This window comes from Quercus suber, unplaced genomic scaffold (assembly GCF_002906115.3).
Source record: "Quercus suber isolate HL8 unplaced genomic scaffold, Cork oak 2.0 scaffold_190, whole genome shotgun sequence".
Classification (NCBI taxonomy): Eukaryota; Viridiplantae; Streptophyta; class Magnoliopsida; order Fagales; family Fagaceae; genus Quercus; species Quercus suber.
In genome coordinates, this window is record NW_027069648.1 from 367,186 (window position 1) to 390,175 (window position 22,990).

A 22,990-nucleotide genomic window follows, 5' to 3' on the forward strand; every position below is an offset into this window, starting at 1 on the left:
ATAGTTTAATTTCCGGCCCACTTTATTGTGGGCTGTTCATGTCAATGTATGAAGTTTTGGACCCATTCAACTGGTTTGGATCTGCATTTCCAAAACCCACGTTTGCGTTCTTTCATTTTTTTTTTCAAGCCACATTGCAAGGGAAAACACAAAGAATATCTACAAAATTTATATAACATTATAATTATATTTGTTAGGTTCAAACACCCTCTTCTTGAATTATCAAATTATTAAAAATATTAACCTTTTTCTTCACTTTTTACTCAAACTTGTTTTCATTGCTCATACTTAAAAAAATCGCAGCAGATAATTTTCTATTAATAGTAAAATTTGTGTAAAGATAAATTACAATTTCATGTAAAGTGTACATACCCATACTCTATACCTCTAAGGAAGGAAACATCACAAACCCTTTACATATGTAGGTTAGGTTTAAAACAAACTACATATATTCCGAGTCTGATAAGCCAACTTAATGGTAGAAAAATGTTCTTTATAAAATTAAATAGTAACATATTTTACAAAAGGGGGCAACTTTTTGTAACTCTATCTTGCTACTCATATTTTGCAGTATACAACAAAGTGATTTATTTATCTAGATACAATGGGCAGTAGCATTGGTTGTTCTTAAGCACAATTCAATATAGACAAATGAGATAGAAAACAAAACAAAAAAAAAAAAAAAAAAAAAGTTAACATAACAAATACAAAAAGTACCACTATTCCAGCCCTCCTCAACTCTATAAACAGAACCCTTTCCTAGCCCAAAAATACAAAAAGTTCCCTCCTTTCCCACAAATTTAAGAGGGTCGAGACCACCAACAACTCTCCACAGCAGTCATACCAACCTCTCAAAGAAACCCAAGGAAAGCACGACCAAAAACATATAAAGCTTCCTCCTTTTCCAATTCACCCTACACAACCAACAACGAGAACATATACAACAAAGCAAGCAACAAGGCATGGGAGCAAAAATCCAATTTAACTGAGGCAGGCAGGTACACTCCTTGTGATCCCACAAAATCCAATTTAACAAATAAAAAATGCAACAAATAAGCCTATTTAAACCAATGTAAGATATGCATCTTTGGTTCAATATGTCAAAGAAAATGATAAGATGAGGTACTGACACCCAATGATCCAACCCAATCAAACACCAAATCAATGTTTATTGTTACAACAAATCGTTGGATAATATATAGTTCTGCAAAGGTACTAAAAGAAAGTTTACAACAAATCAACAATTCTAGCTACCGTGAACTCTGTAGTTTAAGATCTAATAAACCATAGGGACTAGGGTGAGTACCTCGATATTTATATGTTGCAAATAAAAGTGTTGAATTCATGAATTATTATAAATTTATAATTTGTTATTTTGTTTTTCTATCATTTATTGGAGGGCTATTCTAGCCTTCATGCCCATGCAGGGTATCACTACAATGTAATGGCAAAATTTGAGGGCCCAAAAGTCATTGCAAAAAAGAAATGTTATAGAGCCACTAATTTTATTAACAAAATAAAAGTAATTTAATGTGATAGTAAATATAATTTGTGTTACATCAGCAATAGGAACAAGGTGGACCGAATAGGACCAAATTAGAATGAATGGACGAAATAGGACCCAAGTGGACAAAATGGACCGAACGGGATCAAATTGGACAGAATAGGACCGAGGTGGACATACTGGACCGAAGTGGACCAAATAGGAGTAATGTGGACTGAATAGGACCAAAGTGGACAAAATAGACCGAATAAAACCAAAATGAAAAAATGGACCAAATTAGACCAAAGTAGACCGAATGGCCCGAATCTGAAGAGGATCAAAGTGGATAGAATGGACTGAATAGGACCAATGTGGAATGAATAAAGATAATGTGGACTGAGTAGACCTAATTAGACTGAAGTGGACAAAATAGCACCAATGTGAACCGATTAGGGCCAATGTGGACTGAATAGACCGAAGTAGACTAAATAAGGTTGAATGGGCCGAATTGGACCGAATAGAACTTTAGTGGATAAAATGACTAAATAGGACCGAATAAGACCAAAGTAGGGAGAATGGACCTAATGAGACCACATTAGACCGAATAGGATTGAAGTGGACATATTGGACTGAATAGAAGTGCTGTGGATAGAATAGGATCGAAGTGGACCGAATGGACTAAATAGAACCAAAGTGGGCAAAATAGACCGAATCGGACCAAAGTGGACCAAATGGCCGGAATAGGACTGACATAGATCAAAGTTGATAGAATGGACCGAATAGGACCAATATGGACCGAAGAGAGCCATTGTGGACTAAATGGACCGTAGTAGATCGAAGTAGACAAAATATGACCAATGTGGACGGAATAGATCCAATGTGGACTGGATGGACCGAATTAGATTGAAGTGGACTCAATAACACTGAATGGGCCGAATTAGACCGAATAGAATTTTAGCGGATAGAGTGGAACTAAATAGGACTGAATGGGACCAAATTGGACCGAAGATGACAGAATGGACCAAATAGAACCAATATGGACTGAATTAAACGTTTTAATTTTTATCATTTTTATTGTATTTTTAGGTTCATATTTCTAACTTCTAATGTCTATTTTATTTATTTATTTATTTTTTAACTCAAAACTAAAGATTTTAGCCCAAATATAATAAATTTCTTACTTTTCAACCCAAAAATAAAGATTCTTTTTTTTTTGGAGCTAAACTTGAAAAGAAAACCTACAAAAAGAATCAAGTTAAGACCCAATTAGTCTAAATTGGACTGAAGGGGGATTGAATTTGACTGAGTGGACCAAATTGGACCGAAGTAAACCTAATTGGATTGAATAGAATTTTTTTAATTTTAAGGAAGAACAAATTATCTTAAAAAAATTTTAGAGAAAAATTATACATTATATTAAAATATAAAATAATTATTTATTCCCACGCATTGCGTGGGTCTACGACTAGTTCGTATAATGTTGAGTTTGGTCCAAACTTGTAAATTTTTCTTATATTAGCTCAATCAATCATTTCACCAAAATTTGTAAATGTGTACAGTGAAGTTGATCGAGTGAACAACAAACTTTTGTCTTCATCCTCAGTTATACCGAACGAACGATTACAAATAAAAGTTCTTAAACAAATACTTGCAACAAATCTTTTCATTACAAAGAAATTTCTAACTAGTCCACTTGTTGGGTAATTATCATGTTCTGCTATGTACCAGTGCCATTCCCATCTCCTCTAATCCTACCTTTCTTTTACCGGTGGAGAAGGAAGATGGGTTAGTCCCTAGGTCGTCCTCTTAATAAATTTGTATTATTGAGCAGGAAAAAAAAAAAAAAAACTAGCAATAGAAGAGACTAAACCTTATGCCAAGGTTTATGCCATTAACAACTACCCCATCTCTAAATCACATTTGAAAATGTACTCATCATACTTTGCAAAATTACAAACTAACATAGAAACTATACAAGTATGCAAATTTGTGTGGTTAGAATTGAAGTTCTAAGAGTTATTCGCTATCCATGAAATCTGCATTGATCATATCATCACCATTAGCTATTTTCCCAGTTGATCTAAATGACCCAACTATAATACTTATAATCTACTAGTATTTAAATGATTAAATTTACAATCATTTATAATAATATATGTTTGATTAAAAAAAAAAAACCAATCAAGATTAATCTAAAAATTGGGTTTTGATCAAACAATACCAGAACATGTCATGGTATCCAACAAAGCAATCCTACGTTCCTATCTCTAAATAGCATACTAATATAAGCTCTTGTGAACACGTTTCTTAAGCCGGTTATGGTACACCAAGCGTTTTTGATTGGTCTATGGGGAAAGTTTATATAGGTTGGTGCTAAAGTTGCCATTTTATTTTTGGTTTGTTATTTGTAAAGACTTGAACTTGTGCTTGTGTAGTAATTAATGCTAAGAGGATCAGCACTGAAAGCTCATGTGCTGATTGCGTGCTTCATTTAGGCTGCGTTTGGTTCAATGTAAAATATTTTTCAAAAAATATTTATTTTCTGGAAATGTTATTTTCGGAAAAGGAAAATATCTACAAGTATTTGGCAGTATTATTCAAATTTTCCTAGAAAATGTTTTCATGTGTTTGGTTGCATTTGAAAATGCTATTTTCCTACTACTTTCTCACATTTTCTGACCCATTTTCTTAGTTACCAAACAAATTTTATAATAGAAAATTTCAACATATAAACTTAAAAAAAAACAAAAATCACAATAACACCATTCAATCAAATCCACCGTTCGGCCAAATTGAGAGAGCGAGGAAGAGAGATTGGTGGTGATGCGATCTCGGTGGGATGCGATCGGTCTAGGGTGATGCGATCTTCGGTGGATCGGTCTTTGGTGGTGATCTGGGCTCTGGGTTCGTCGGCGAAGTCGAAGATTGGTTCGTGGTGCGAAGGCGAAGTCGAAGGCTCGTGGGTTCGTCGGTTCGTGGCGCCGGCGAAGTCGAAGGCTCGTGGGTGTCGACGATGGGCTGTGGTAGTGGATCGGAGCTCGGTTTGGTTCGTTCTCTCTCTCGCTCTCTCTCTCTCTCTCTCTCTCTCTTTGCGCGTATGAGGCTCTTTTCCCGAAATGATTTGAAGGGAAAATAGAATTGTAAAATCATTTCCAGGTCAAAGGAGTAAATTTCGGTCAACTAAATCATATTTTCCAGAAAATTTTATTTTCCTTGGCTTCCAAACAGTGGGGTCAGGTGGCAAATGATTTTCTAAAATCATTTACCACCAAAACAAACGGAGCCTTAAGCACACGGCGTCATTTTCAGGTCCCACATGCAGAACGTGCTTTTGTATTACGGCGTCGTTTGTTCTTTTGTTTAGTTGCTTGTTGCCCTTTTAGGCTTTTAAAAAATCCAACCATATAGGTTTTCGGTCTAGGTCTCGGACTGGACCGGACCGAGTAGTTACTATTGTAGGGTTGGAATTTGTGGCCCAAGCCCAAAACAATAAATTTGTAGAGTATGGGTGAAAGAGCTAGGTTAAGTATGAGATCAATAATAACGAATCACAACTTTCAAGCACAAGCCAACATGAATTTACACGTAAAGAATGAATATCCGAAGAGCTATATTATTGATTATCTGATGAACACAGGTCTTAGGGTTACAGTCAAGTTCTCTTTTTCTCTATCTTCTTCCTCTCCCTTTACGTTAGGAGCTTCTTTCCTTTATATAACCTCCCTTCTCTTCATCTCCATCGTCCACTTGTACTTCATCCGTGAGTCTACTTGAGTATGTGTCACGTCAAGCATCTTCTTTAGCTCTGTGTGAGTGACGGTAGGTGAGGATACACTATTCAGGGGTCTTCTCCACATAAATGCGGCTAGAAAAGTTGCTGCAGAACATTAAATACGGTGGTAGCAGCTTTCCCTTTAGATATTTCTTCATCCTTATCGTCTCCCAGTGTACTCAGAGCTTACCTTGATCAGGAGGAGTCCTCAGAAGATCATTTTGACCTTTTATACGTCCAATTGATCTATACTATTCGCGTCAGAGGAATATAACCTCTTCGGACAGAAAATGTCCTCTTCGGATTGTAATCATTTTTCCCTCTGAGGGTCCCACTTCCAGATGGGTCTGGCCCTTACCATCTCCTTCTTCTCGGTCGTACAATAGCTCTCATATGGGCTCTCGGCCCACTATGTTGGATTGAGCCCTTTTCCCCCCACAACTATATATAATTTTTAATATTTTATATTAAAAAAAAAAAAAAAAAAACCCAAAACAGTCTCTCTTTCTCTTGTCGTGTTGTCATACATGAAGGACTAGGGGCTAGTTATGCTTAGGCAACTGTTTCCTCTATGGCTCTCCCGTCGTATAATTACTTTAAAATGGTAAGAGTTTTAATTGAACAATTAGATGCAAAATATAATAAAAAGATTGGTCTTTCTTACTTGTATAAAGTTCTAAACCTGAAAATAATATGAAGGTAGATGATTTAAACTCTTGACTAACATATAATTTTGACAAAAATATTCTTTTTGGTCTTGAAATATAATCTATATTTCTATTCTTTTCCTTAAAATTTAAGAGGTTCTATTCCTGTGCTTGCAAATTTATAAAGTCTATCTATCTATTTTGTTACGTTTTTTTATCTGTGTAACAAAATGCATATTTTAGGGTTAAAAATAGAATCAATACTATTTTTCGGAATGAAAGAAAGTTTATCTTTGAAATATGGTTTAGTTTTTTCCTTTTTTCTTTTTTCCTGGTACTTTCATTAATAAAAAAATAAAAAATAAAAAATAAAGAAACTTAATAAGATTGGGGGAAACACCAATTGTAGAACATTTGAATTGTTTATGGAAGAATGAGAATGAATATAAAACTTGATTATATTTTAACCCATAATGAATTATCTCCAACATTTTTTCTATTCTAATGCTTGAAATCTAGCATAAACAACAATAACGACCAGAAGATGATAGCCCCCCCTATACCATTGGTTTCACAAGCTTCTACTTACATGGAAATCTTGAGCTAACAAAATCTGAGAAGGTGACAAGCGCATAGGCAATGGTGGCCTAAGACTTGAAATTTGCTTTGTTTGTGCCATCACAATGCTTTCAGTTTGTAGTTTCTTTCATAATTTGATCTTATTAGGCAAATCTTTTATAAAGAAAAACATTATTTCAGCCATAGAAGAGTACACTATAGGAAACACGAGGTGTAATGGGATCCTTTAAGATATTACACTTTAATTAACATTGTTTTGAAAGCTATATACTATAGGCCAAATTTTGCAAATATAAACCTTGTGAAATATTTGAAACACGGAATCCTCATAACCTTAAAATCCGATGTTGCTGTGAGACCAAATAATGTATACCTTGCTACAATCTGCTGAAACCATTTTAGGCAACATCAGTCATGTATGGACTGGGATTGACGTAAAAGGTGATCCTCTTTGGGCTGAAGCCGAAGCAGCACTCTTGGCTATTTCTAGTGAAATAATACAAGTGCGCATGATCAGAATTGAAGTTCTGGGAGTTTACTCGCTATCAATGAAATCTGCATTGATCATATCATTGCCATCAGCTGCTTTCTCGGTTGATCTAAATGACCCAAATGTAGCACTAGAGAAGATCTCACAAATAAATATTATGAGCCAAAAAAAAAAAAAAAGGGGCAACCACACACGAGGGATTTACGTGGTTCGGCCTTCGGCCTACATCCACAGGCGGTGACAAGGAGAAAGTTTCACTAACAAATATGGAGAGTACAAAGGTGAAGTAGACCCAATCTCACAAACCCAAACCCCAATACACCCAAATAACTCTATATCAAAGAGTTCTCTCTCAACTATAACATAATTCAAGGCTACACAATAGTGGCTGTCCATGCAAAGAAGTCAATCCAAAAAAAGCTAATAGACAATCCAATTCAAATTCACATCAACATTGACTACCACAGATACATAATTTTTTGATTCAGGACAGCCATTGCATCTTTAATGGCTTGGGTAGATCCGCCAAAGATGGCATCCATGACCTCATTCACTTTAGCCTCTACAGTCTCCTTGTCTAGCTAGGAACATTGTCTCCCAGCTCTTTTAGTTGCTTCTAGTTTGGTAAAAAACTGAGTCAGCTTGGTTCTTTGTGTCTATGGCATCCGTCTTTTCCTTGTCTTCCTTTCACAAAATTTTCAGCTTCTTTAACCATCCTATCCACCTGCAAAATTTTTATTTTGTACATACAAACATGGGGTTTAGTAATATAATTAGGTTAGGTTTACAGATACTAATAAAAAAGTGAACGTTTCCATTTTTTTATTTTATTAAAATTGAAAAACATATATGCTTGAAATGCTGAGATTTCAAAAAGAAAAGAAAGATGTAGGTTCTTTGTAGAACATGGTAACATCATTGAAATGGGTAATAAATATAAAAACAAGAAGCTCCTTGTGCTACAATATAAATTATAAGAAAAAAAAATTGAAGTTAAAAGAATGAAGACATAAAAGCATTTTTCAGTCTACACACTAATTAGAACATAAAGAGGATGGAGGGGGGTAGATTTGCAGCCAGTGCCACTGCCAATGGCTATGGTTCTAGAACTATAATATAAGAAAGCAGCATATTCCACTAGTGGTCTAAATTTTTCTCGATATATAATTAGTTATTTCTCAAATAGATAAATTAATTATAGTTAGCTAAGATAGTTGGGTTTTAGGTTTATTCAAAATCATTCTAATAATATCTCTAGCCACAATGTCCTCAACCACTAGATTCTAATTCATGCGCCTTCTATTAGGAACTAAAACTTGCTATATCTAGCTTGAGCAAAATCCAAATTCTCTCCCAAACAACAATTTTTGCAAATACATACCACATCACTTGGCATGGTGCTAGCACTGGTTGTCTCTCATGAACTCTATCTCACCCTGATAAACATTAATCTCTTCACTGGCCTGTCCATCTGTTGCAGTGAAGAACACCTCTGATTTGGAAGTTGGTGAAGTTGACACCACCCAAAGTTTCAAGTCCTTCTATGGTGATACATCCAAGAGCACAATGTCATTAACTTCTCCAGCAAAAAAACACCAGTATGAAAATAAAAGTAACAAAAAAATAATAAGTTGAATTACATAATAACAAGAAAAGGACAAACGTGAACTACAGCCCCAAGAACAAAAACTTCATCCATATTTTTCAGCTCCTAAATAGCTGGGATACAATTTGAATTGCATCCATATCTTTGAAGGAAAGCTTTGCATCTCTCAAGGAAGTTTCTACTGGTGCTCAAAGCTTATGAGTTGTAATCCAGTGAACTTAAGCAGGCAATTAGACTACCAGATTAGAGAAAAAGAGAGTTCAAAATCAAAAGAAAGAAAACTGAAGTGATGGAGATTAAAAAAAAAAAAAATATATATATATATATATACAGTCATATTACATGTGACTAATAATTTCAATTGTCAAAAGGCATACTTGTGACCTGTCTAACAAATCCGAACACAGTTCTTCAAATTTGACAGTAGTTAGCATGGTGTCAATGTGTTTTGGGCCAACCGAATGACGATATGAAAGGTAAACTGGAAAAGCCAATGTTTTTTCTCCGTGATTATGGCAAAGAGAGAGAGATCAACTTAAAGAAATAGCCACATACCTAATATTATTGGTCTGAGTCAGAGATGATAGCTCCATCTTCACTTTCTCGGCAGTCTTTATGAGACATTGTAGAGCTTGCCTGTCATTTAGAAGATCTATGCCTTCATCTTTCTTAAAGTTTATTCTCTACTTAAACTTATAGAATGTAAGGTGTAATTTAGTAACAGCTAACAATAAATCAGAGAACAAAGAGTATAAGCTAAAGATCTACTAATTTCTCTTGTTTAAACCTTGTCAAAATCATCACCTCCTAGATGAGTGTCAGCCAAAGTAGGACATACCTCAAATACTCCATCTCCAGCCTCAAGAACTGCATAGGAAAAACATAACAGAAGTATATATGGTTCATTACCTATTCTTTATATATTTACATGTCACAACTCAGGATTCTTCAAATTTGATTATGATCAAACATAATATTTGATTATAGACAAGTTTAACTGGTACCTTAGCTACATCAGCTTCTCAAATCCTGAAACTATCCAAGCAATACATCCCATTATCAGATTTCCACAGAAATTTCTTCAGATTATCTGATTCTTCTTGATCATTGGCATATTCTAGATGTTTAATCCCTATAAAATATTAATCAAGATAGTTCTTGATAGGTCACAATCTGAATGACCCCTAGTGATTAACCCTAATTAATTAATTTAGCCAAGTAATTAATTAATCAATTAATCATGCAATTTTATAGAAGCACAAACAAATCACCAAAAACTAAGTATGCAGCGGAAATTAAATAACACGGTGATTTGTTTACGAATGGGGAAAACCCTAACGGCAAAAACCCCACCGGGTGATTTTCAGGTCACCACTCCCGAAACTCTACTATTATCAAATCAAGCGGTTACAAGTAAAGGAATCCCAAGTACCTTACCAACCTACAGTTGAACCCTTACCCCAATACCCAATTAGACTTGATCTGTAGTGACAGTCTCCACCTTTGATGCACGGCTCCCAAGTACGTGACTAACCAATGCGCGGATCCAAGTACATGACTTCAGAACACCAACTGAGGAAGAATGGTTGGCTGCAAAGTTCTTCAGTTCATCCTTTATGATGAATAGCAGGAAGATGCTTGGTTACAAAACCCTATGGTGCAAAATACACAGCAACTTCTTGATGGAAGATGAACTAGGTCAAGAACTTCGTCTGTTGATCACAATTTGCTTGAATAGAGATTGCTCAATGATAATGCAACTTGTGTCACCCTAGATGGCTCTTAAAATAATCATTTTATATGTTTAGGGTTAGAAGAAAAGAATGCCCAAAAACATATTCACGGATCCCAAGAAAATCAAATTGGAAATCTGAATTTTTAAATCTCGACAGATAGCAGGTGTCGAGGTAGCTGTCGAGCAGGTGTCGAGCTTTAAAAACTTTGCACTTCAGCTTACTTTCTCTTGGACAGACTTGATGACTTCAACACTTGACCTTGAAACATTGTTTCTTGAAGTATTAAAAACACCTAGAACTACCCAATTACAAGTAGAGTGCGTTTTTTTAAAAGATTAGCCAATATACATAAATAAGTGACATATGTTCTTAAACAAGTTAAAACATATATGTCCTAACAATTTCCTCCTTTGGCAATTCGTGACAAAACCACAACAAACAAATGAGCATATGAGAGAAGTTATAAATCAATCAACTCATATTCACTTGTTGAATACAATAAAATCTATCCTAACACAAACTCTTGAAAAACTTTGCAAGAAGAGAGCTTATGATAAGTAGACTTTGACAACCTGTATTTCTGAAACACTTTAAACAAAACTCATTAAGGCATCTTGTGTGAAACAGAAATAAATATATTGCATAAAAATATAAAGAACATGTGTATAAAGATAGAAAAGAAACAACACATGAAGAGAGAGGTGAAAGAAACATATATCAACATATATAAGAGATAAGATAAGTACAATGTATGTAAAAATGGTCAAAGGACCTCATATACAAGACCAATGTATCTAAGAGATAAAAAAAAAAAAAATACATATAGCCTCACTACATCCCTCAAAAAAAAATGACAACACTCCCCCTATCAAAAATGTCCTATACTAACTCTCCCCCTAAGATGACTACTCTCATAGCTCAAAACTACTCTCCCTTTTTTGTCACGAGTGACAAAGGATAGAGTGTCATGTAGACATCTCATCGGCAGAGCTAGCATCCCCATCCTCATCATCCTCAGAATCTGACGTTGCTAGAGTAGACGGTGAAGGAGTAGCCTCTAGAGCAAAGCCACCCATGATCGCCTGCCGTCGTGCAATACGACCCACACGAACATTCACCTGATACAACTCAGCAGAGAGTGTATCAAGACGAGTGTCCATGCGCTGCAGCTGCGCCATAATATCTCCAAGGGATACATCGCTCGAAGAGGAAGAAGGAGCAGATGTAGATGAAGTTGATCTGGATGGCGCTGAACGGGAGGGAGGAGTGGCACCTGGCTGTCTCGACCTGAACTGCGCCTCACTACGTTTTACGGTAGCGGCATCTATGGCAGATATGTGTGTGAAGTGGTCGGACACAGGAAAGGAAACGGAAAAATGGCGTAGAACCCGCGTGATAGCAGAAGGAAAGATGAGCTTATCACGGGACACCGAATCAAGATAGACCTGTATGATAGACCGGATGAAGTGAGAAGGGAAGTCTATGGTAAGATGCTCAAGCAAAGAAAGCAAAAATCGAGCACGAGGCTCTGTGATAGAGTTATAGTGAGAAAGAGGATGGAGAACAAAAGTCATCACCATGTTAATGAATCTAGGACCTTTAGCAAAAGGCCTGCATGATGTGAACTGATGCTCACCCCAATCAGCAGGGCGTTCACAAAAAGCAGAAATGAGCTCATCTTTGGACACAGTCCTCAGACGCTCACAAGAGGGGTAATTTGGAAACTCTATCCTAGGTACCCTAAGCACATCCGAAACAAGTTGCGGTGTGACAGGAATACGCGTACCTCAAACGCGAGTGACAAAGTGAGGTACTGAAAGATCAATCCCATGCATGTTGGAGTAGAACTCCTGTATCAGCACGAGAGGGCAAGTGACCGGGATGTCACACAGTGACCCCCATCCCCTACTGTTAATGACAGAGGGAAGGTCAGTATCGGCGAAGTCCGCCAGAATAACTTGACGTTCAGAATGAACACCTCGTTTAGAAAAGTTCTCTGAAAATGCCTTATGGGCATCTCCATCACGGAACCGAATGTTAAAGGGAGTAGTATCTGAAGAAGTAGAAGCTCCAGAACGTAGAGGGTTCCGAGCAGGAGTGGATTTAAGTTTGGGTGCCATAGACACTACTAACGTAAAAGAATGAGAGAAACACTCAGAAAATTTCCCAAAACAGTTCAAAAATGACAAATATTTTGAATAACAAGTACGTATGCATGGGAATGCATGATCATGGGATATGCAAAACACAAATATCATCATGAGCTCAGCCCAATCCAATCCTACCAGCACACAGCATATAGCACACATCTTAAATGCATGTAAATATCATTATAATGCACATGAAATGCAATGTATGACATTTTAACAACATTTAAGTGTAAACCCAACCCAAAATTTCAAGAAAAACTCAACAATTTTGAAAAACCCCAAATTTTTATGAAAAATCCCAAAAACTAGGTTTTCAAACATGCAATGCATGAAAAATGAAGAGAATAGAGATCTTACTAAGTGATTTGAGCAAGAAATGATCAAGATCCAAGAGGGTTGAAGGATTTGAGTGAAAGGAGAGTGAAAGGGAGAGGAACAGACACGGAAAGATTGAGAGAGATCGAGTGAAAATGAGGAAAAATCGCGACAGATCCTTAAATAGGCACCTCAGTAAATCTCGACAGCTGAGGTGTCGAGAGGTATCGAGGAAGCTGTCGAGGGAGGTATCGAGAAAATTGCCTCCGATAGCTGAAGGTGTCGAGAGGTATCGAGATGCATGAAGAAATATAGATACGTGAAGCTCGATCGATCGCGAAGGTGTCGAGAAGGTATCGAGGAGACAGAAGAAATCTCGATCGATCCACAAGGTGTCGAGACAGGTGTCGAGAAAGAAGACTCAAACAGCATAAGTGAATCTCGATCGATCCATCAGGTGTCGAAGAGGTGTCGAGATTGCGATAAGAAACAACTTGAGAAGCTCGACAGATGACCAGGTATCGAGGAGGTGTCGAGGGAGGTGTCGAGCCTGCAGAAAAAGGCAGTTTTTTGAGAAGGGAAAAACACAGACATGAATGCAATCCAACACATATCTCAACCAAGGATCCACTCAACATATAAACCTCTCAAAACATTTCTCAACAAAAATATAAGCACAAGGATCATGCAAAACACACACACACACACACTAAACAAGTCTAACCAATTTTATATTTCAAAAACAAGTTATGACAGTTTAGTGAGCATACATTAGCACATGTAAAACTTTTGTGATGGCCAAATCACATTGTATCTGCACATGTATCAAAAGTAGCAAAGAATATTGCGTGTTGTGTGTGAAAAACATCGCAAGATTGCATATGTGTATAGATGTTATGACGATCTGAGATATGAGAAAATAACTTTTAACTCACACACAATCATAACTGTTTGATGGGGACTATCACCTTCGAGGTACATCCTATAACTCTCACATCTCCTAGAATACACGCTTGCAACCATATTTAAAGCATTTTTAATCTTTTTGCTTTTTATTTTCTTTGCATGTTTTCTTTTATTTTAGCACATATGTGTATAGATGTTATGATGATCTGAGATATGAGAAAATAACTTTTAACTCACACACAATCATAACTGTTTCATGGGAACTATCACCTTCGAGGTACATCCTATAACTCCCACATCTCCTAGAATACACGCTTGCAACCATATTTAAAGCATTTTTAATCTTTTTGCTTTTTATTTTCTTTGCATGTTTTCTTTTATTTTAGCATATCATACATGGGTATATAAAAGAGAGAAAAGAAATACCCAAGATGTTAAGCATTTGACATTGCACTTTTGCTATGCCGAAGCATACAGGTGTCATATTATGATTGGCGGGCAACAGTGGTGAGATGGTTATTTATGCCTTTCTCTTAGAATTTTCTAGTCCTACCCATCAAAAAGAGTGATATGAGTGTTAAGTTTTAAGAGATAACCTAATCTTACTCATCACAAACAAGAGCCACAAAGCTCACTTGCTTAGTTGTGCATAGAGATGCTCATCTAAGTTACAAGAGATACAAAGTTTAGAAAACATTGGCGATCCAAGGTACACAAGTACCAAAGTACACAAAACACACACTGTTTTTGTATTTTTCTGATTTTTTTTCAAATTTTTTTTTATTTTTAAATCAAAAACAAAATAAACAAAACTGAAAGTAAACACACAAAACATGTTTAACAAAATAATGCAAAAACTAGACTGACCCAGCAGAAAAACAAAACACACAAGCAATGCAAAACACAGAAAAACAAAAAGGAAAAAGAAAGTGATGAAATCACTTAAAGTCCTTTTTCTTCCACACCTTGGAAGAGCCTTTCCTTTGATTGAATCCTTGAACCGGCGGTGAGGGGGAAGAATTTAACCCGTTCAAGTTTGAAAGGAACATAAGGGCTTTCAGAAGATCTCCAAGAGGAGCAAGAGAGGATTGAAGCTGATTTTGGCTTCTAGATGCTATCATGCCATTGCTCTGTTGAGTGGCTAACCACTTATAGCAATTTGGTCTAGTATGACCGGCAGCTCCAAAATGATGACAGAGATGCTGCTTCTTTTGTTTAGGCTTTTGAGAGTTAGCCTTCTTAGCCCTAGGGTTTTTATCATCTTTCTTATCTTGCTTAGGGGGTGCTCCTAAGATAGATTTACCCTTGTCTAAGTTCTCACTAGCTAATTCAGTTTTGACATCAATATTCTCAATTTCAGTATTATTAGCAGGAGGAACAAAAACAGTATTGCTAGTAGAAGCAGTATTAGAGAAAGAAATACCATACCCCAAACCAGTTCGATCCAAAGCAGATTTCTAATTGCTAAGCATCTCATCAAGCTTTGCACTTGAAGTCCTCTCTAGTTGAGCTCTGACTTGAAACAACTTTGCTTCAAGCTTCTTAGTCTTCTCAACCAATAAGGTGTTTTCAAATCTCAGTGCTCCAATAGTTTGATTCACCTCATCAAACTTTGTGGACAACTCTTCACGATCAAGTTCCACATCACTGAGCTTCTTGGTGGCCAGCCTGTATAATTTCTCATGCTTTTCAGAGAGCTTGTAAAGCTTCTCATAGGCTGAATGGATATCATCTTAATCATCCATTTTCTCAAATTTTGACTCCACCAGTTCTTCTTCTTCATCCACTTCTTCAAAAATCCCTTCAGTAGGATTGACTGTGGCAGTGAAGGCATTTAAGATTCCGTCATCCTCATTGTCGGAATCATCTTCAGGCTCAGTGTCACTTAGAGTTGCAGCAAGTGCCTTGCTTTTCCCAATGCTCTTGAGATATGTAGGACACTCATGTTTCATGTGTCCGAACCCATGACATCCAAAGCATTTTGGTTCTGCAGGAACAGTGTACTGACTTCCATCCTTAGCGTCCTTCTTCCCTTTGTCTTGGCTTTTAGATTGAGAAGAACTGAACTGTCTACGGTCCTTGTCGAAGCTCCTTCCATTGGCATTCTTCATAAACTTCTTGAACTGCCGAGTGATGTAGGACTTCATCTTAGAATCTTCATCATCGGAAGACTCATCTGTATCACTGTTCTTTGCCTTTAAGGCCATGCTTTTACCTTTACTTGACTTGCTAATCCTAGATAATCCTATCTCATAGGTTTGCAAGTTTCCTACGAACTCAGTCAAAGGAATCTTGTCAATGTCCTTTGATTCTTCTATCGCCGTAATCTTGGCATGGAATCTCTCAGGTAGAGATCTGAGCACCTTCCTTACAATCTTGGGTTCAGGGATGGTTTCCCTAAGATTAAAGGCTGAGTTCACTATGTCCTTGAGCTTGGTATAGAACTCATCAAATGACTCATCCTCCTCCATCTTAATTTCTTCAAAGCTTGTAGTGAGCCTCTGAAGTTTTGAGTCTTTGACAGCCTTTGTGCCTTCATAGGTAGTCTGGAGGATGGTCCAAGCCTCCTTAGCAGTTTCAGTTGAGGATATCTTTTTGAACTCCTCATTTGTGACTGCACTCTGCTGTTGAAGTTAGCTGCCTTGACCTTAGTATCATCCCAATCGGCCGAATCTTCAGTTGGCTTAGTCCAGCCAATCTCTACAGCTTGCCACACTTTTTCATCTAAAGACTGCAAGAAAGCTCTCATGCGTACTTTCCAGTATGCATAGTTAGTGCCATCAAATAAAGGAGGTATAATTAAAGATTGTCCTCTATCCATGACAAACAGGAGTCAATGGATCAACACAGCAAAGATTAAACCCTAATCAGAGTGTGCCTGCTCTGATACCACTTAATAGGTCACAATCTGAATGACCCCTTGTGATTAACCCTAATTAATTAATTTAGCCAAGTAATTAATTAATCAATTAATCATGCAATTTTATGGAAGCACAAACAAATCACCAAAAACAAAATATGCAGCGGAAAATAAATAACACGGTGATTTGTTTACGAATGGGGAAAACCCTAACGGCAAAAACCCCACCGGGTGATTTTCAGGTCACCACTCCCGAAACTCCACTATTATCAAATCAAGCGGTTACAAGTAAAGGAATCCTAAGTAACTTACCAACCTACAGTTGAACCCTTACCCCAATACCTAATTGGACTTGATCTGTAGTGACAGTCTCCACCTTTGATGCACGGCTCTCAAGTACGTGACTAACCAATGCGCGGATCCAAGTACGCGACTTTAGAACACCAACTGAGGAAGAATGGTTGGCTGCAAAGTTCTTCAGTTCATCATTTATGATGAATAGCAGGAAGATACTTGGTTACAAAACCCTATGGTGCAAATACACAGCAACTTCTTGATGGAAGATGAACTAGGTCAAGAACTTCGTCTACTGATCACAATTTGCTTGAACAGAGATTGCTCAATGATAATGCAACTTGTGTCACCCTAGACGGCTCTTAAAATAATCATTTTATATGTTTAGGGTTAGAAGAAAAGAAGGCCCAAAAACATATTCACGGATCCCAAGAAAATCAGATTGGAAATCTGACTTTTTAAATCTCGACAGATAGCAGGTGTCGAGGTAGCTGTCGAGCAGGTGTCGAGTTTTAAAAACTTTGCACTTCAGCTTGCTTTCTCTTGGACAGACTTGATGACTTCAACACTTGACCTTGAAATATTGTTTCTTGAAGTATTAAAAACACCTAGAACTACCCAATTACAAGTAGAGTGCATTTTGTCAAAGGATTAGCCAATTTACATAACTAAGTGACATATGTTCTTAATCAAGTTAAAACATATATGTCCTAACAAAGACCGAGACCAAGATTAAGAATTGCATTCTTGTTGGTAAATTATGGCAATAGATCTGGCTAACAGTCTTCAACTTCAATTAGTTATATTATCTTAATTGACATCAATTCACTCTAGAGTTCTTTACTTTCAACATTGACATTATTGTTTGGGAAAAACATGAATCTGCTTACACTAGTGTAGTTGGCAAGCCTTCTTGGGCAAGAACTGTAATCTACCATAAAATTGTTTACTAGGCCTTTCTCAGAAAACCTAATAGTGTTTCCACAACCTAATCTATATTGGGATCCTTTTAAAGATAATTTCCACCTAGTTATGCTCGCCTATAGTCTAGTCACTAACCCTTGTAATTGTTGACACCCCATTTTACAACCCGCAATTAACCTCATATGGAGGGTAAAAGAGTAATTTCACCTTGGAAATAGGTATCTTAATTGTGGCAATCAGAAACTTAATTTCATTTCATTAAGATGATTTTGATGTTGTAACGATCAAATTGATTGGTCATAAACTTTAATCGGACCATCAAATTGAAAGTTATCATTAAATTAAGTTTTAATGGTCGAGATGCGCAATCACAAATTGAGTTCGACTATATGTGATTATGAACAATTGATTCCAATTTGTTATAATTATAATAAATTTGTAATTAATGAAGTTTCATAATTTGATTGGCTAGAACTGCATCTTATAGTAAAGTTGTAAACACTTGCTTAATTAGATAATCAAACATTAATTATTCAATGAGTAATTTGTGTAATTATTTTTTTAATTAGGGTAAATTTGGAACTTATTAAGTCTGAAATGGAAGTAATTGAAGCCTATTAATGTTAATTGAAAAATAATTTGTGGCCTATTAAAGTTAATTATGTTGAAACTATTTTTTGAAGAAATGACCTCTACTCACCATTTCGTTGATATCTCTATAAATATTTTTAATCTATGAGAGAGATTAATTTTTCCAGAAACTAGACATATGCAGCTTCATTTTAAGCACAATAATAAGGCAATTCCAATCAGAATTGAGAAATGATTTTTCAAAGTTAGCTCTGAAAATTGTTACAGGAGCTACGGGAAAAACCGAGGTTTTAGACATTTTGCTTGCTCATCACTCCCACCAACCTTCAAATTTAATGCACCAGCTTTCTCTAAATACTAAAATAGGGTAGGTTCATGATCTTGTTTGATCCTTTGTCAACCCTCATTAAATACCCTTTTATTGATATTTTCTCCACCACTACTAAATAAATCCCTCCTCTCCTCCATTCCAAGACATACAGAAACATCATCTCTTCTCTTTTCTTGAGTTCTAATAAAGTAGAGTTAGTCTTGTCATGTCCCGGTCTTCCTGTGACTCAATGTATTGAGTGAGACTCACCCTCCCTCTCCTAGTTCTCCCTCTCCTAGTTCTTCTTCTCTACTCCACCCTTAAGACCTCCACCAAGAGTTTCATCCTCCACTATGTTGATCTTGCATTCAAGTATAATCTCTCTCCCTAACTTGTTTTTTATGTTGCTTTACGTTGCTATGATGAGAATTGAAGATTAAAGCATGCTAGTGATTATTTACATTCCTTGAATATGTTTGAATGTTCTTGAATGTTTATATGCATTCTTCACATGTTCTTAGTTGTTCATCATATGTTCATGCATAACACTAGCTTTGATCTTAAATCCGCATTCAAAATATGAAAAATATGTTAATTTCATAATTCTCTCAAATACTTGAATCTAGAATATTATTATCCACACACATTCACTAGAATTTATTTTTTTCAATCAAAATAAAATAATTAATAAATGGAATTATGGTTTATCACATGCACACACATTAAATTCAACATGCAAATTGATTGATAACATATTAGATAATATGATATGAATATTGGTCATCATAGTCTAAAAGATCAGTTTCACTAGGCAAGGTGGGTGCCTAACACCTTCCCATCTTGTAACATAGCCTTCGAGCTTAAATCAAGGGTTAGTAGATCAAGTACTTAACCATGTAATTTTTAATCTCTAGATTGTAACTAGGAAACAAAGCCATGTATTTTATCTTAGATTTTATCTAGGACTAAAGTCATGTAATTTCCTATGATCAATGTACATTCATTTTGCAAATTAATAAAATGAGAAAATTTTCAATTTTGGTTTTATTATTTATTCCAATAATTAAGTAAGTGGCAAATCTATTGTCATACCCTTAGGGTCCATATAGATACCGCTTATTTTACTAAAAACTAAAAACACTGTAGCAAAATAATTTATAAATGTGTGAATAGTGCCGTGAGACTCATTTTTAATGAAAATGTTGCTAAAAAAAGAGATTTGTGAGTCCTGTAAATAGTGCACGAGACCCACTGACAGACCAATTTCCACGTAAAATGCTTGCTGGTCAAAGAGGTGGTGGGTCCTATGCACGGGACCCATTGACAAACACTCCACATGAAATGCGCACGTTAAAAAATTAAAAATAAATAAATAAATAAATAAAGAGGAAAATGCTGACTTGCAAGAAATAAGCCCAATCCAAACATATATTTAATCTAAAGGGAAAAATATAATTAGTCAAATCTCTATTTTGAGATATAATAATACAACTCCACCAATTCACGTGGGTTTGGCCCAATTCTAAAATGGGCCGAGGGTGCGGTATCTCACAACGATGCATTGGTGTGAGTGCACAGTCTCATGCCTGACTCACAACGCGTAGTTCGTCCTCCTTTGGGAAGTACGCCTTAATCGAGTGAACCAGAGGCAAAGGATTTGAGAGTCGCCACCTAGTTTAGGTCCCGAAACCAAATTGGCTCTTTTGGGCTAATAACATACATGCATAGATCTACATACCAAATTATAGGTCCAAAGTTTGGGTACAGCTTGGGAAGGTGTTAGGCACCCAAGACCGCCTGATTTATAAGCCGGCTTCCATTATGTGTTACTAGACCATATTTAATTAAAGAGTTTACTAAGACCCTAATCCTTGACCTAAACATAGATCATGCTCTTAATTAAAGGACACGCGACATGTTAAATATCACACAATAACAGAAAATAAAACAAATCAGACAGATTATATTAACATGGAAAGTTGACAATTAAATAAAACACACAAGGAAAAAAAAATCAAATAAACCAAACATGAAAAAAATAATAAAAAAAAATGGGAAAAAAAAAAAGCACAATTAAATAACTTAAAATAGAGAATAAATAGAATCAAAGAACACATGAAAAATGATCAAAATAATAAAAACAAGATTTTTGTCAAATATGAGTTCATGGTGCGTACGCATGGTCAAAACCATGCGCACAAATACTCGATAATGCATATGCATCCTTAAGCACTAATCCAAAAAATCACATTTTTATTGAATCAACCAAACACAAAACCAAAGAAACACAAGAGAAACCCTAAAAACAAATATGATCAACTACTCAAAATTAGAATAACATGGCAAGAAAAGGAACATGGCAATTAAACACAAATATACAATAAACTACATTAATAAAAACACATAGATATATCACAAGAATGAAATAAAGACACAAACATAACAGGAACAGATTATAATCAAGCCAAAATTAGATTAACACATATCAAAAGAATTAAAATCAACAAACAAATTAAATATAACAAATTAAAGAAACAATATCAAGAACTCATGTAAATCATATTAAGCAAAGGAGGAGTTCATGAAAAGAATACTCACCTTGCTTAGGATCACGAGTATAAAGTTTTTAACCGACCCCTTAATGCCTACAATGCTGAGATTAGATTGAGATAACAAGATAATTAAAGAAAACAATAGTTTAGGATAATCACAACTTAGGAACAAACTTTAATTGAAAAGGGTTTTGAAAATGAAGTAGAAAACAAGTTTATGCTTTAGTAAAACTACTAGAGAGAGGTTTTGAATCTGTAAAAAAAATGTGCTAGTTGTGTGGGAGTTTTAGAAAAAATGAAGGCACAAACATAACTCTCTCTATCTAGGATTTGGATTGGAGAAATAAGGTGAGTATTTATACATTAAAACTAGGGTTTTTTAGGCTTTTTAGAGGATCTAGGTGTCATCCCTTATCAAATAATGATGTTTTGGGAGCCTAAAAATCAAGTTCTAAAGGTCTAGGAACGAGCTTGCGTACGCAAGTTTGAGGCATACGTACGTATGCTTCCCAAAAACCCTAATTTTGATTATACTATTGGTCCTACTTCAAACGGTCATAACTCACTCAATATAAATCAAAATCATGCAAAATTTATGTTCAAATTGATGCCCAAGATGTCTAATTTCCAATGAAATAAACCTCACCCAAAATAATTTGTGGATCAAAAGTTATAGTCAAAATAGTGAGAAAATGTCATTTTTCAGCATCGTTTTCAAAGCGATTTGAGCACTTTTGAGTTGTGATTACTATGCAATGTAAATGGCGTATGTCAGTTTGCAATGTAAATGGTGTGTCAACTTACCTAGAAGAAAACAAACATTTTAGAATAAACCCAAAATACCCTTCAACTTAGGCTGTGTTTGGTTCATGTAAAATATTTTCCGGAAAATAAATATTTTTTGGAAATGCTATTTTTGGGAAAGGAAAATGTATTCAGGCTGTTTGGCTGCCTCGGAATTCGTTTTACGGAAATCAATTTCGGTGTTTGGTTCGTTCAAACATTTTACGGAAAATGCTTTCCGTTTTACTGAAAATAAATTCCCATGTTTGGTTTGTGGATCATTTTACAGAAAATATGAAATGCCTTACAAATTCAAGCACCTGCATTACCTAGACAAACCTGTAACAGTACAAAACTAATCATCCACTTCAACATCAAAAATAATCATCCAAATTCAAGCACCTGCATTACCTAGACATATCTGTAACAGTACAAAAATAATCATTCACTTCAATATCAAAAATAATCATTTGAATATACCCATAATATTTTAAAAAAAACAGCCACATCAATCGTTCACCATTGGCATTACACCTCTATAGTGTACAAAAATGATACTTACTCGTGGTATCTGAATAGTACAAATACATAATTTGGACAATTTTATCGTCCCAATAATAAAAAAAACTACATATATAATACAATGGTAGGTGAATACTAGTACTACAAAAAAAGTTAATTCCTAAAGCTACCATCACAATCAACATGAAACAGGCAAGTCAAAGTTGTGAGAACAAAAAACCATCCAACCACAACTTTCTCAGCCTAGCATTCTTGGCTAGAAATCCCCGTGCTGCCTTTTCATTTTCACAAAGATAGTCAAACACAGTTGCAAGCATGTCTTCGCTATACCCATCCACCATCATAGCCATGACCTCATTGTAAAGAGTTGTGTAATCCACCGGGCCCCGGTTGATTTCTTTCAAAGCCACAACTATTTCCTTCAGCTGATCAGACAAATCAGTCAGCACACTATCATCAGCATTAGAAGG

The 22,990-nt window shown here is 35.8% G+C and overlaps 1 long non-coding RNA gene across 3 annotated transcripts; it reads right to left on the reverse strand.

The window, feature by feature from the left end:
* Positions 1–7,207: 7,207 nt before the first annotated feature.
* On the reverse strand, positions 7,208–9,731 carry LOC112006952 (uncharacterized). Of its 3 annotated transcripts, none has more exons than XR_010631021.1 (6): positions 9,582–9,731; positions 9,382–9,444; positions 9,133–9,260; positions 8,635–8,812; positions 8,353–8,512; positions 7,208–7,695 (listed from the first exon to the last, which is right to left on the reverse strand). It is a non-coding gene; the product is annotated as an uncharacterized LOC112006952 (long non-coding RNA). The 3 variants fall into 3 exon arrangements; XR_010631020.1 differs by having other exon boundaries at positions 8,612–8,812; XR_010631022.1 differs by lacking the exons at positions 7,208–7,695; positions 8,353–8,512; positions 8,635–8,812 and adding an exon at positions 8,841–9,058.
* Between the last annotated feature and the right edge of the window lie 13,259 nt (positions 9,732–22,990).